This window comes from Pseudophryne corroboree, chromosome 2, assembly GCF_028390025.1.
Source record: "Pseudophryne corroboree isolate aPseCor3 chromosome 2, aPseCor3.hap2, whole genome shotgun sequence".
Lineage (NCBI taxonomy): Eukaryota > Metazoa > Chordata > Amphibia > Anura > Myobatrachidae > Pseudophryne > Pseudophryne corroboree.
In genome coordinates, this window is record NC_086445.1 from 321,802,464 (window position 1) to 321,817,941 (window position 15,478).

A 15,478-nucleotide genomic window follows, 5' to 3' on the forward strand; every position below is an offset into this window, starting at 1 on the left:
AAGTGACTCACATGTTGTACAGGGGCGCCTAACCTCAACCACTGCCCATCCATATTATGGACATCAAACTGTTTGCCAAACTTATGGCAAACAGGTTGAAGTTGTTGCTCCCCAATATCATTGATTCGGACTAGGTGGGATTCGTCCCTAGAAGAGAGGCACAAGACAATAACACTAAAATTATTGACCTGATACACCTAGCCTCCTCAGGTCGTAACCACACAGTGGTGCTATCTACTGATGCCTAGAATTATAGAATTAGCTGGGTCTTCATGGAGGGGGTTTTGAGACATTTAGGAGTGGGTGCGGTTAGCCTTAAGTGCATTTTGGTGCTTTATAGCTCCCCCACGGCAAGGATCAAAATTAATAGGGCCCTATCTGCACCAGTTTTGATCAGAAACGGTACCAGACAGGGTTGTCCTCTCTCACCCCTCATTTTTATTCTATGCATGGAGGCTTTGGCTGGCTCTATTAGATGCAATCCCGATATCTCAGGCCTTGTCGTGGATGGTAGGGAATACAAACTAGCATTATTTGCAGACGATCTGTTGGTTGTCCTTTCGAATCTGTTGATCTCGATCCCCAACCTCATGCACGAATTTAATAATTTTGGCTCCCTGTCCAATTTCCAAATTAACTTTTCTAAGTCAGTGGCTGTAAATGTGTTGGCTCCTTCTCAATCCCTGATGGGTTTTAAACACTCCTTTCCATTCATTTGGAACCCCAATAGCTTTAAATATCTGGGAGTCACTGTACATACCCATCCTACATGCCTTTTTGACGAGAACCTCAAGCCCCTACTCGCCACACTTCGATCAAAGTTTAGGGACTAGGGCAACAGAAGACTCTCCTGGTTGGGGAGACTAAGTGTAATTAAGATGAATTTACTCCCTAGGGTCCTATATCTCCTCCAGACGCTACCAGTACACATCCCTGAGTCTTGGTTTAGAGAGCTGCACAATGCGGTCTGAGACTTTGTGTGGGGGGCAAGAGGCCACGTTTTCAGCATGCTATACTTTTTCGCTGTAAACTCATGGGAGGCCTTCAGTTGCCCCATTTTTCTTTATACCATGACGCTATTATTTTCGACAGGATCATGGAATGGTCCCGCACAACTGACATTAAACAATGGGTACTTATAGAAAATGCCACCGTAGCCTCACCAATACACCATTGTCCTTGGCTTTCAAGATTCCTTGTTGTTCTCCATCCCACTTTTAGCCCTACCTTAACACGCTGGAGCAGATTGCAGGCCTTTTCATATGTGTCTTCAACAGTATCTCCCTTGACCCCACTATTTCATAATCCAGATTTTCCCCTGAGGGTCACCGGTCAGGGGCTTGAGGCATAGTCATTGAAGGGGCTCTCACGTGTTGGCCAGCTGGTAGAAAATGGGGAAATTCTCCCCTTCCCTACTTACAGTTGAAATGGCGTTTTCCGTCCTCGGAAATTTGGAGGTTCCTTCAGTTGAAGCACTTTGTAGCGGGGAGCAAGATTTGCCCTGACACCACTAGACCCACAACTATATTTGAGAGTATATGTCTCGATTCATCCCGTCTAGCGCACTTTTTGTCCAAATGCTACAAACTCCTGATTGAACATAAGTTCCCGACCCTTCCTAAATACACTAGTGAGTGGGGTAGGGACCTGAAGGTTGAGCTGATGGAGGAGGACTGGACTCACTGTTTTCAGTCCACCTTTGCCAGCTTGAGTAGTTACTCGGTACTTGAGACGCACTTCAAAGTTTTGATGCGTTGGTACAGATGCCCCCTGACGCATGCCAAAATGTTCCCTGGTGTACCGGACCTGTGCTGGCGCTGTAACACTGAAGCAGGCTTTTGGAAGGATGTGATCTCTATTTCTAAATTGATTGTGGGACCTGAGGTTTCCTCTGATCCTGCTTTCTGGCTCCTGAATCTAGTTACCGGCCCTTTGATGGCATATAAAAAATCCCTTTTGAAATTCCTCAATATTGCTGCTAAGGCAGTGATCCCTGTTTGTTGGCGTAACACCGCCCCTCCCACAGTGAAAGAGTGGTTTACTAGGATAGACATGTACATCTCAATGGAGGAATTACGGGTAACGCCTGAACACCAACGGGTTTACAGCTACTTGGTTTCCCTGGCTGGAGTTCAAGTCTACACAGATGTACTTACTGCATTCGGAATGTGTACAAGTCTCACACACTGAGTTTTCCTTTGGTAATTTATCGATTTTCCAATGTTATGAGGAGACTCTTCTTCCTGTTGGTTTCACTAGATAAATTGATCTTCCGCACAACGCCTCTCCCCCTTCCTACCTCCCGCTTGTCCTCCTTTCCTGCTCTTCTCTGCTCTGCTCTCTGCTCTATTCTTCTGTTCTCTCTTTCTTTTTTCTTTTGGTTTACTAATTTTTTGGGGATTTACTAATGATCAGGCAGGATTTGTGCTGTGTTTACTAGGATGAATGATTTATGGAGACCACTGTCTTGATGAGTACTGGGTACCAGAGTATGCTTGATATATCCTTACTTGATATTTGCTGTTGTTTCTTAAGAGTACTGAGTTCTCCTGACATGCCTGCTCAAGTTTGTATGTCTCTGATGTTTTTTGTTAAAATCTAATAAACATTTATTGGAAAAAAAAAATCACATATCTAACTCTATGGAATATGCTCATTTTCAATATAAGGTATATTATATGATAGGCAGTAGTGGATCTTGCTACGGGGACACGGGATTTTTGCCTGGGGCGCCTCCTTCCGGAGGACGTCGGCGCCATCCGGAGGGCTCCGCGCCATGGCAAGATCCGCTACTGTTTGTCAGTGTCCCCCGGTGCTGTGCAGCGCTGTGAAGGAAACTAGTTGACCTCTAGTGTCTATGCTGTTGTATGGGAGAGACGTCATGACGTCTCTCCCATAGAGCCGAGGAGCGGCGCCGGCAGAGGTCAGCAGCGCTCGGGAATCAGGAGCGGGGATAGTAAGTATTAATTTTTTTTTTTTTTATAAGCGGCGCTAATGGGGGACACAACTCTCCATGGGGCACAACTCTACAGGGGGCGTGACTGACCATGCCCCTGTATGAAGCCATGCCCCTATTTTCGCCCAGGGCGCCACAAGGGCTAGAACCAGCCCTGATCATAGGTATACTTGTATATCTACAAAATATGCAAGTATATAGAATTAGTAAAATAAATTATATTCCTTATGCAGTTTGAGATTTAACAACATTGCCCCTAATTCCGAGTTGATCGCAGCAGCAAATTTGTTAGCAGTTGGCCAAAACTACGGGGGTCATTCTGACCCGATCGCACGCTGCAGTTTATCGCAGTAGCGCGATCGGGTCAGAACTGCGCAGCAGTGTGCCAGTGCATTCCCGACAGCTGAAGGCCGTCGCTGCGCTACGATCGCCTCTGCCTGATTGCAAGGCAGAGGCGGTCGCTGGGCGGGGGGCCAGAATCTCGGCGTTTGGCTGCCGTTTCGTGGGAGCAGTCTGGCCAATGCAGGTGTTGCCGGACCGTGCGGGAGGGGGGGGCCGCAGTGGCTGCGTGACATCACACGCAGCCGCTGCAGGCCGGGGAGTGACGAATAGCTCCCGGCCTGCACGCTAAAGCTGCGCTGGACGGGAGCTACTCCTAAAGTGCAAAAGATCGCTGTGCGATGCTTTTGCACTACTGCGAGGGAGCCGGTACTGACATGCGGGGCGGGGTAGCCCTGTGCTGGGCGTCCCCTCGCATGTCTATGGACATGATCGTAGCCCTGCAAAATTTTGCAGGGCTGCGATCAACTCTGAATGACACCCTATGTGCACTGCAGCAGGGGCAGATATAACATTTGCAGAGAGAGTTAGATTTGGGTGGGGTGTGTACAAACTGAAATCTAAATTGCAGTGTAAAAATAAAGCAGCCAGTATTTACCCTGCACAGAAACATTATAACCCACCCAAATCTAACTCTCTCTGCACATGTTATATCTGCCCCCTCCCCTGCAGTGCACATGGTTTTGCTCAAATGCTAACAAATATGCTGCTGCAATCAACTCTGAAATACCCCCATTGCACTCACATTTCAAATAATCGAACAGGCATATCTACCACCACACACAGGTGGGGTACTCCTTGGGTATTGGGGGATGATGCAGTCTCCCTCCTTGACCAGATGGCAGGTAAAGAGAACAGGTCCCGGAAACTAGATGTCACTGCAGAAGATGAAGACTTTAATGTACTGAATATTTTTTTATAAGATGCTATTGTAATTCTGTACAGTACTGTAAATGGCGCTGTCCTCTGACGTTCTTCTGTCAGGCAGAGTTGGTATGTGTGGGGGCACCATTCGTTTTGGTGTGTTTTTATTACTACAATGCACTTCTTTATCTTCTGTTACCTGTCTGTCGAATTTAAGTAGATCTTGAGTTTGGTTCGGTATGGTTTACCGCCGCACAGGATGCCGAATGTCAGTATACCGACATAGGCATCCCGAGCGGTAGAATGCTGGCAGGGGGCGAGCGCAGTGAAGCCCCTTGTGGGCTCGCCGTACTGACCATGCTACGGGCTTGATGGCGAGCTATGCTCGCCGCTGGTTCTATTCACCCTCTATAGGTGTCATGGACATCCATAGAGGGGAAATCACCTACCTCGCCGGTATACCAGTGGCGTTATGATGCCCCTATCGGAATTCCGGCGTCGATATTGTGACAGCTGGGATCCCGAAAAGTGATTTGTCAACCACATATCCTTGAGACTGCTAAAAGGCGGTGGTGCTAATCTGTTCTGTGCTTGTCTACCATACTGTATTTGGGAATTTGGACAATGCTGCCACAACTGTAGTTTGCTTTAGAAAGCTATAGTGCTTTTGTTTCTCGTGGTTCTCAGCAGTAATGTCACCTTCCATTGGTTTAATTCTTCATTCTTATAGCTGGATTCCTTGTCATTTTCTCTAAAAGGCAGAACAATGGGTATGATGATGTGGGATATGTATGTTGGGTGTTGAATTGATTGAAAATTGGTTTTCAAACTTGCAGATGACAGTTGTGCCCCCCCCCCCCACACTGTTTTAATAACGTATATCTGCACACTTATAAATCACAATATATACATTTAAATATACCCCAAAATACATATTTAAAAAAAAAATCCTATGCACAAATGGGGCAACACCATATTACTGTATGGTCCTTGCACCATATTAAGTCCACACAGTAATGTCCCTGACACCATATTATACCCCCACATTAATACCCTTGTCACCATAATATGCCCACACAATGGAGGAGCGTGTACTCCTGTGAGAGGAGCGTGTACTCCTGTGACCAGCGTGTACCTGTGATGAGCGTGCTGAACAGGCTGCGGGCAGAAGCGGCTGTGCAGGCTGTGGGCGGAAGCGGATGTGCGGGCAGTGAAGAAGCAGAAAATGCACACGAGGGTGCGCGCGTGCACAAGAGAGCTGGGAGCCAGGGAGCAACCTGGGCACCAGGGGGGAGCCGTAAAAAGCGGTTCCATCAGCGGGGGAGACAGGGGCTAAGAGATGGTGGGCAGCGGCGGTGAGCAGCAGAGTAAGATGCCGGGAAAGTGAAAGCAGTGGGGGCTGACTGAGGATGAGGCTGTAGCAGAGCTGCTGGAAAGAGCCAACCCAAGGGAAGCAAGTAGCAGTGAGTAGGTGCTGCTGCAGGTGGTCGTGACTCCCCCGGACATGCAACTATTATATTTATTATTGAATTAACTGTTTTCCATTGATACATTTTTTTATACATTGCATTACCAATTACTTTACTGTGTTGAAAATTGATTCCCTCCACAGCTAGGCTATAGTATCGTATTGTGTAGCATAGTCTGTACTGTTTGTATTGTATTGTATTGCAGTCTGTATCATTTGTATTGTACTGTATTGATTTTCTAAATGTACAGGGAGTTAGAGTTTTTTAAACAAAATGGGGGTGGCCATGATTGAGAATCTCACTCAGTGCATGTTGTGCATGATATATGCACACCTGGAGCAACCGGCCCAGTATGAATACATCTGCGTGAGGTGTATACGAACGGTTGCCCTGGAAGCCCAGGTAACTGATCTAGAGCAAACCATTACGCGACTGAGGGAGATTCACAATCTCGAGCAGAGCTTAGATAGAACGGTGGAGGAGTGGCCACCGGTAGATGAGGACGAGGATAATCAGGTAGCTAGCTGGGTCACGGTTAGATGGAAGAAGAAGAGGGAGAGACAGGACATCTCCGATCTGCCAAACCCCAATAAATTCACCCGATCAGATGAAGATTCTGGGGATGGCAGTGAGGAAATGACGGCACTGGAGGATACCGTTCCCTCTAGCAACCGGAGGAGTGGTCCCTCCAGGACAAAGGGAGCAAAAGAAAACGAGGTACCTAGCCAGATTTTGCTGGTAGGGGATTCTATTATCAGTAGAACAGACAGGGCAATCTACTACCGGGACCGTGTTCGCCGTACAGTCTGTTGTCTCCCAGGTGCTCGGGTACGGCACATTGCGGACCGGGTAGAAAGATTGTTGGGAGGGGCCGGGAACGACCTGGCGGTCTTTGTGCACTTTGGCACCAGCGACAAAGTTAGTGTAGGTGGGATGTCTTTAAGACAGATTATAGGGACCTAGGCCAAAAATTAAAGGCAAGGACATCTAAGGTAATATTCTCTGAAATATTACCTGTGCCACGCACTAGTCCAGGGAGGCAGAGGGAGATTAGGGAGGTAAGTGTATAGCTCAGGGACTGGTGCAGTAAAGATGGGTTTGTGTTCTTAGAACACTGGGCGGACTTCTCAGTCAGGCGCCATCTTTTTTGTTGTGATGGATTGCACCTGAATGAGGAGGGGGCAGCGGTGCTGGGGGGAAGGATGGTTAGAAGGTTGGAGGAGATTTTAAATTAGGTGCCTGGGGGGAGGGATTAGAAAGAATTAGTGGAACAACTAGAGAGCAAAGAAAAATGGGATGTATAAAGTATAATGAGGGGGGAAGGAGAAAAATAGTCAGCAAAGGTAATTTAAGGGAAACTCAGGTTCCTAAGGGAACGTTAGCCAAAACAAAACTTACGGATCAGGGAATTACCAAAGTTAAGTGTATGATTACAAATGTAAGAAGCCTAACAAGTAAAATGGGGGAATTAGAAACAATTGCACTTAATGACCAATATGATATAAGAGGCATTACAAAGACATGGTGGGATGATTCTCATGACTGGGCGGCAAACACCCTCTTCAGGAGAGATAGTACTAATAAAAGGGGGAGGGGGGTTATTTGTCTATATGTTAAACCTTTCTTAAAACCATATTTAAAAGAGGTAATTTACAAGGGGACTGGCGATAACGTGAAGTAATTGTGGGTTGAGATTTCGAATGGGGGTAAAGATACAATAAAACTTTTAATAGGGACATGCTATAAACCGCCAGATATTAGTGTGTCTGATGAATTACTACTCCTGCAGCAAGTCAAAAATGCTGCAGGTATGGGGGACGTCATTATTGTTGGGGACTTTAATTACCCAGACATAAACTGGAACACCGAAACAGTAAATACAACTAGGGGTAATAGGTTCTTAAACATGCTAAAGATCACTATTTGTCCCAGGCAATCGAGGAAACAACTAGGCATAGGGTTATACTGGACCTAGTACTAACTAATAATGAGGAAATGATATCAAATACTAAAGTAGGGGAGACCCCAGGAAATAGCGATCACAATATGATCACATTCGATAGCAGCTTCCAAAAACAACAATATAAGGGTCAACTAAGACTTTTAACTTTAAGAAAGCTAATTTCATATTGCTGAAACAAACAATGAGGGACATCAATTGGGAAATTGTATTTCATGGTAAGAATACTGCTGAAATGTGGGATGTTTTTACAACTATGCTCAATAATTACACTCGTTTGTATAATCCCAAAGTCAATAAAAACAGGAGTAATAAATACAAACCGACGTGGCTTAATAAGAGAGTCAAGGAACATATGGATAAAAAAAGTGCGCTTTCAAAGCATTTAAGTCTGACGGAACGGTGGAATCATTCCAGTTCTACAAGAAATATAACAAAAAATGCAAAAAAGAAATCAGAGCAGCTAAAATAGAAAACAAAAAACAAATTGCAAAGGAGAGGATAACAAACCCCAAAAAGTTCTTTAAGTATATAAACGGTAAAATGTTAAAAAGGGAGAATATTGGGACTTTAAGGGGCGAGTTGGATGTCTTGATTAATGATGATAGGGAAATAAGAATAAATTCTTTTAATCAGTATTCACGAATGAGGACAGGTTGACAAGAGTAGAGCATTACATTAGCTATTATAACGACACGATGCTAGGTACTTGGTTAAACGAGGAAGTAGTCCGGGTGAGACTAAGTACAATTAAGATAAATAAATCGCCTGGGCCATATAGACTCCACCCCAGGGTTCTTATGGAACTTAATGTAGAGATATCGAGACCCCTGTATTTGATTTTCAGAGAGTCAATTAGATCAGGAACGATACCAGAGGACTGGTGTATAGCAGAGGTAGTCCCAATATTTAAAAAGGGTATTAAAACTCACTCCAGTAACTATAGACCAGTAAGTTTGACATCTATAGTGGGGAAATTACTAGAAGGTATATTAAGGGACAGCATACTTAAGTACTTGGTACCTCCAAGGTTATTACCAGGAATCAGCATGGTTTTGTGAAGGACAGGTCCTGTCAAACTAACTTAATAAGCTTCTACGAGAAAGTGACCGATAATATTGATCAGGGTCAAGCAGTGGATGTGATCTTTTTGGACCTCGCTAAGGCCTTTGACAAAGTTCCACATAAGAGACTAATTCTCAAATTCAGGGAGCTTGGGGTAGGTGACACTATTTGTACTTAGGTGAATATTTGGCTGTTCAATAGGGAACAGCCAATAGGGAACAGCGAGTGGGGATTAATGGGATGTACCCTGAATGGGCTTCAGTGCGCAGTGGAATATCGCAGGGTTTAGTACTCGGACCATTGTTGTTTAACATATTCTTTAATGACCTAGGAGAGGGAATGGAAAGCACAGTGTCAATTTTTCGCAGATGATACTCAGCTATATAGAGTTTTTAATTCATACAAGGATGTTGAGTCTCTACAGAATGACTTATCTAGACATGAGGTCTAGGCGGATAAATGGAGAATGAGGTTCAATACAGACAAATGTAAAGTTATGCACTTTGGGACTAAGAACATTCAGGCAGACTATAAACTAAATGGGGAAAATGTAGGGATAACAGTAGTTGAAAAACATTTGGGAGTGCTCATCGACAATGAATTTAGTAGCAATATGCAATGTCAAAATGCAGCAACAAAAGCAAGTAAGGTGTTAGCATGCATAAAACGGGGAATGGAGACAAGGGATGAGAGTGTAATCCTGCCACTGTATAAATCATTGGTGCGGCCACATCTGGAATATAGTGTACAGTTCTGGGCACCTCACTATAAAAAAGATATCTTGGAATTCGAAGAGGTTCAGAGGTGAGCCACTAAACTGGTTAAGGGATTAAAGGCACTGGATTATGAGGAAAGACTTAAAAGGTTAGATCTGTTTACATGGGAAAAGAGGCAACTGAGAGGAGACATTATTAATATTTTTAAATACATTAAGGGACAATACAAGGATTTATCAAACAATTTATTTATAAAAAAAAAAACAACACTACATAGGACACGAGGACATCCCCTGAGGCTAGAAGAAAAAAAATTCCATACACAACGTAGAAAAGGGTTCTTCACAGTAAGAACAGTAAGGATTTGGAATTCTCTGCCAGAGAAGGTAGTAATGGTGGACTCAATCAATAAATTTAAAAATGGATTAGATAAATTCCTAGTTGAAAAAAATATCCAAGGATACAGCATTTAATTAATATTAAAAACATTTTTAAAAATAGAATACAGGTTGAACTCGATGGACAATTGTCTTTTTTCAACCTCAACAACTATGTAACTATGTAACTATGTAACAATAATTATGCAGTACCATCTCAGGGGGGTTCTGCTTGTCAAGGGGATTTGCTTGTTGTCAGGGGGTTATGATCACTGCAAGGGTTTTTTTTTCATTGTCAGGGTGTCCCCCCAACCTCGCCCAGCGCTGCCTCCTAATCGTGCCTGCCTGCTTCCTTTCAATAGTTAGAACTATTGAAAACATCCCTTCCAAAATGGTAGCCGTCTCAGAGGAGACAGTTATTAAAGATACTAGAGCCTCCTCTTTATTAACTGTCTCCTTTGTAGCGGTGGCCATTTTGAGAGGGATTTTCATTAGGACGCTGCGGGCGTAATACGGGTACCAACAACGGCAGTCGGACGGTGGCATGAGCGGCCCAGGTCCTCTCCTCTCTGTTAGAGAGGCCGGGCTCGAGACAGCTGTGCCCGCATCATTCCCCTGATGGTGGGCCTGCTGGTTATAATTTTTATCCATTAATAAAAGTTGTTGACTGATAAAATTCTACCCTATGATACCTTATAACAGCCTCCGATACATGGATTATGGCCACTATAAGCCTTCTACACTGCTCTTATTTGAAACTTTTTGGGGGATCAGGGTGATTTCCTCACTTCTATGCACTTTACATAGTGCATTGCAGAATTAAAGCACAATACTAGTGCAATGTCAACGACTTGACATATCTAATTGAATTTGGCAAGCTCTTCCAATTTTATTAGCAACATTTTAAGGTGACATGTACAGATTAATATCTTGCAACTTCACAGGTGAGTATGGCATTTTATTCTGGGTACTGGTAACTTTTTTTCTGAGAAAAAACAGTGGAAAGCTGCATCTACTTTTGTGTAATTGTGAGGCTATAACTTTTCTGTCATGCCCATTTTTCTGTCACTTGCATTATGCACTAAATAAGTAATGACAGTGACGGACAATTTGGACTGTCTTTATTACCCTTTTCATTATTGTACATTTAAATGTTTGTATGATATTGTTATCAACGGTCATATAATTGTACTTCGAAGGTGTAGAACAACAGTTTTTGCAACTTAATGTTTAGTGTTACAGGAAGTGAAAACTCATTCAGGTATTTTCTGTTATTATAGGGACCCATTTGAAGTAGTCAGAAATCCTATAATATCCCTTTGAAAATAGTCTAGTTAGTGAGATAATCACTAGAAAGGGTGAAGTACAGTGACTTAGGTTTAATAAGTTCTCAGGATATGAGTTCCTCAGTCTTCTCAAGCTCTTTAAGAAACCCCACAGAAATGTAGTGATCAGGAATGTAAGGAAGCAATCTAAATGTGGATTCAAAAACTGTTCAGAGGTTTTAAATTAGTGACATTGTTTCTGCTAAATACCTTTTGGGGTTTGAAACATTTTTGGCATTCCAAAAAATAATTATTATTAAAAACTGTTTTATGGTCTACAAGATTATAGTATATTGTCTCAATCGCTCACCTGCTGTCTTTTATATATCAAAGATCTGAATAGTTTAATGTAGTGCTGGGAATTTGATGGAACTGAGTAACTTAACTGGTTTTGTGTACAAAAGTAATCATCTGGATGTCCTTATGGATAATTTGTAGCATGTGCCTTATCTATCGGCCTCAATATTTTGTCAATTTTGCAGGATAAAACAAGACATTTGTAAATAGTTAGAAAGATGATTGATCGGTAATACCTTATACTGTAGTAAAGCTTTTCTTAGAGAACATGCACACTTTCCTAAGTGCTATTTTTCTGGAGAAACAGGTTCAGGAAAGCCGGGTCTGTGGGTGGAGTATTAAATATTATACAGGTTGAGTATCCCTTATCCAAAATGCTTGGGACCAGAGGTATTTTGGATATCGGATTTTTCCGTATTTTGGAATAATTGCCTACCATAATGAGATATCATGGTGATGGGACCCAAGTCTAAGCACATAATGCATTTATGTTTCATATACACCTTATACACACAGCCTGAAGGTAATTTTAACCAATATTTTTAATAACTTTGTGCATTAAACAAAGTGTGTCTACATTCACACAATTCATTTATGTTTCATATACACCTTATACACACAGCCTGAAGGTCATTTAATACAATATTTTTAATAACTTTGTGTCTTAAACAAAGTTTGTGTACATTGAGCCATCAGAAAACAAAGGTTTCACTATCTCACACTCACTCAAAAAAGTCTGTATTTCGGAATATTCCGTATTTCGGATATTTGGATATGGGATACTCAACCTGTATATTTTTTTATTCTATATAAAACAATCACAGCAGACCAGCACCACTTCCATAGGTGTGCGCACAGGGGGTTCCTGGTGCACACAGGCACCCCCTAATCATGTCCAGCCCCCACCTCACATGCAGATCGATCCCGTGCACGTTCGTTCTAAATTTGGTGTTGGCTGCCAGCCAATCAGAGCTCGCGGACTGGCCGTGGCGGCTCTTGATTGGCTGCCGGACTGCGAGCTTTGATAGGCTAACGGCCGACGCCATGTTTCAAATGGTTGCTGCTGCAGTAGGGCTTCGGTCAGTGAGTAGCGGGATTTAGAAATAGGAGAGACGCCCCCTAAATCTCCCATACTTTACAGATTGGCCCACTTAAAAACAGGGTGTAGATGCTTGGGGATGGGGGGCGTGGGGGGGAAGGGGTGGGGGGGGGTGCATATGCACCTCGGCTCACCACTTGCTACTAGTTCTGCCACTGGGTCAGGGATAGGTTGGGGAAGTGTAAGCAGCGATGCGATGCAGTGGCAGCTATAGCTCAGGGTTATGGCATAGTAGATAGAAAGTACTGGCTGGTTTCATTTTATTTCTCTGGGATGTATTATATCTTCATTATCATTAGGAACCAGAGAGAAATTAGATTAAGCTATGTGATTTTACTGAGAGACTGTAAAATAGTGCTAGACACGCTCAAAAGGCAGTGGTAGAGACGCCTAAAAGGCAATTCTAGACACTCCCCTCCTGCGGTGCACCCCCTAATAAAATTAACTGCGCACGCCTATGACCACTTCAGTTACCACATGTAACGATCATTGCCTTCCTAGGTAACCCTCGGCAAGGTTCCAATATATACATATAGCTTCCAATATATATATATAGCTTCCAGATAAATAAAGTACACTGCAAGAGGGTAATTCAAAATCTGAAGTTTTACGTCACTTCGTCACCATTTTCCTTATGACAAAGTGAAGTAAAACTTCGAAACATTGAATTACCTGCTTGCAGTATACTTTATCCAGGTGCCACCTTTTTGCTTTATATAATATATATTAGTGTATTGTGAGGAAATCAGGACAGGGGTACCCTCTACTGGGGTAGATGGGCACCTCCAAACACACAGCAGCCAGGAAAACAGCACACCAATCCAGAGTTTTTGTGCAATCTAGTCGTGGCTAGTTTTATTTGTGCAGTACATAAAAATAAATCCTAGCCCATCTGGGCACTAACTAAACATAAAAGATTCCCTCTGAGTGGTAGGACCCAATGCCACTACCACAAACACAGGCATATGCACAGTACTTACAGTCATTAAATTACAGTGTCTTATAACAGGCCTGCTGCATGTTTCTCAAGGTACAGTAGTGAGACCCTGAAGTAAGTTCTGATATAGCTTTTATCAGCCTGTTACATGTGCAGGCACTAATTAGCCTGCTCTCAGCCTGAAAGCCTTAACACCCGAAATGGGCCTTGGTGATGGAGCCCTACCTTCTCTGTCAAATCCACACCCCAGGAATCCTTATCCCGCTTTTACCAAAAGCACAAAAAATCTCAGTAGAGCAACCACAACAGTTAAAATACATATGCCAGAAACCTGGGACAAACATATCTCCAGTTTATCACTTACCAGTGCTTCTATCACAATATATCTCTCTCGTATTTACTTACTTTCTTGAATGTCCGGGAGACATACAAATCTCGTGTGGCTCTCCACGACAGCTGGAAAATTGGGTACCTCCCATTTTTCTAGCAAAGTGAGTAGTCTTGGAGGACATTGATGTGATTTGCCCTGATGCACATCATCATGGTCTTGTTGCCATTCATAATGTCAGTAATGGCTGCACTGTGTAGCAGGAGGTGTGTCCATGATGCTGCAATAATGCCATGATGCTGCCAAGTGGCTCAATAGCCACACCATGCCCCCTGCATCACAATCCTGGCTGTCCCCTCACTATATATAGTTCATCACAAAGCACCATATTTTTTTCTTTAATTATTGTACTATGCACACTGCAACAAACTTTTCCCCATCTGCATACAACATCTAATATATGTCAATGCAGAGGGCACAGTATCACAACAGCTACAAACACTGACAAACTATAGTTGACTACTGTTTCTAATGTTGATATAGTATGTGTACTATTCTGTGGTGTGCACAATGTTGTTATTAGACCATGTAAAACAAGTGTTGGAGCACACCAGCTGGATAGACCGTACTATCTTGCCCATTTTTTGATGATTTTACTGATTTTTCTACATGCTAGGGGCCTACAGTCCAAATAGAGCACTGTTTATGTATGGGGTTTCGAGATTTGAAAGTGGTATTTGACTCTCACCACTTGTTCTTTCATACAGACAGGCCCCTCTGAAGCACTGCAGCAGGGTTCGTCGTAGCGTCATTAATTATGTCCGAGGAGATTGGGAATTTGCTAAAGGCACTTCCAAAAGGTCAATCGTAAGGCAAAGATGAGGGCGATATTTCAAGAAACAGTGATTCTGATAATGAAGCAAGAAAGAGCGCAGCAGAGTGTTCAGAAAAATTGGTGGAGATTGACAATGATGGTCCTGATGACCCTTCACCTGTGTGTGGTCACAGAAAAGGTAAGTAATAAGAAAATAATTCTATTGATCATGTGTCTTTATTCTTGGTCACAATAAAAGCTTTTGTCCTATAACAAACACCCCCCCCCCCCCCATTCACTTCCCTCCAGGTGTCACCTTGTCCAGATGACAACCACGTGATCGAGGTGCTAGAGATGGTTCAGCTGCTAAGCTACATGGTGCTGATGCAGCTGCTACGGTTGGCATTCTGCAATATGTCAATAATGACCAGGATATAGCAGGAGACAATGCCGGTGATGCTCATGATGAAGCACAGGATGCAGGACTATAACTTTCTGAGATGACTGTAGTTAATGTTTAAATAAAAAAAAAACCACAATGTTATTTGATCACTAAAGGGTCTCTTCCATGCAAAAGACACCCATCTCTTACACAAAAAAGACAAGTAGCCAGCCCAGTACATGGCACATTTTTGTCCCGGTGATGGTATTGGGGGGTTCACAAAGTCTGGCAGTTGTATTGTTAAATTCTTCACTGTTTGGGAGGAGTGTGGTTGGGGGTGTGTGCTCCTTTTGCACAGGGTGCTAGTAGACCTAGAGCCGGCCCGGTCAGTATGTTACACAAGTATATGAAATGTTATTCCAGAAACCTGAAAAGGTTAAACAAGTAAGAACATATAGACATTTTCAAGTATAGTCTTTTCCACAACTTCAGGAACAAGACTTCAAATTGTAGCATAGGGGTCTATTTACTAAGCCTTGGATGGAGATAA

At 43.1% G+C, this 15,478-nt stretch overlaps 1 long non-coding RNA gene across 3 annotated transcripts in view; it reads left to right on the plus strand.

Annotated features, from left to right (window-relative positions):
• Positions 1-15,103, plus strand: part of LOC135018040 (uncharacterized) — an 87,047-nt gene extending 71,944 nt beyond the window's left edge. For all 3 annotated transcript variants that reach the window (XR_010215809.1, XR_010215815.1, XR_010215803.1), the window contains 2 exons: positions 14,500-14,745; positions 14,856-15,103. This is a non-coding gene — a long non-coding RNA (uncharacterized LOC135018040). The remainder of the gene's footprint in view (positions 1-14,499; positions 14,746-14,855) is intronic.
• The last annotated feature ends 375 nt before the right edge of the window (positions 15,104-15,478 follow it).